The sequence below is a fragment of the Bison bison genome, unplaced genomic scaffold, assembly GCF_000754665.1.
Source record: "Bison bison bison isolate TAMUID 2011002044 unplaced genomic scaffold, Bison_UMD1.0 scf7180017864495, whole genome shotgun sequence".
Taxonomy (NCBI): domain Eukaryota; kingdom Metazoa; phylum Chordata; class Mammalia; order Artiodactyla; family Bovidae; genus Bison; species Bison bison.
In genome coordinates this window covers 13943014-13943336 of record NW_011495054.1, presented here as the reverse complement: position 1 = coordinate 13943336, position 323 = coordinate 13943014, and the positions used below count along the sequence as shown (strand labels likewise).

At 41.5% G+C, this 323-nt stretch overlaps 1 gene segment (V, D, J or C); it reads right to left on the bottom strand.

The window, feature by feature from the left end:
* The window catches only part of LOC104980242, a 7563-nt gene that overhangs the window by 6762 nt on the left and 478 nt on the right, over positions 1–323 (bottom strand).

Sequence of the window (323 nt, the reverse complement as noted above, 5' to 3'; positions counted from 1 at the left end):
GAAAAGTGAAAGTGAAATCACTCAGTCGTGTCCGACTCTTAGCGACCCTATGGACTGCAGCCCACCAGGCTCCTCCCGTCAATGGGGTTTTCCAGGCAAGAGTACTGGAGTGGGGTGCCATTGCCTTCTCCGAATAGATGCCTAAATTTAACTGAAAAAAATGTTGTGGTTCAGTCACTAAGTTGTGTCCGACTCTGACTCTATTTTATTTTGCATTGCCATGGTACTATTTCTAAAACATACTTTTCCTTGTAGATTCTGTTCTTTAAATAAGATCATTTTAAAGCCTTTCTGACAAGCATCTCCACTAAAGGATTTTCATG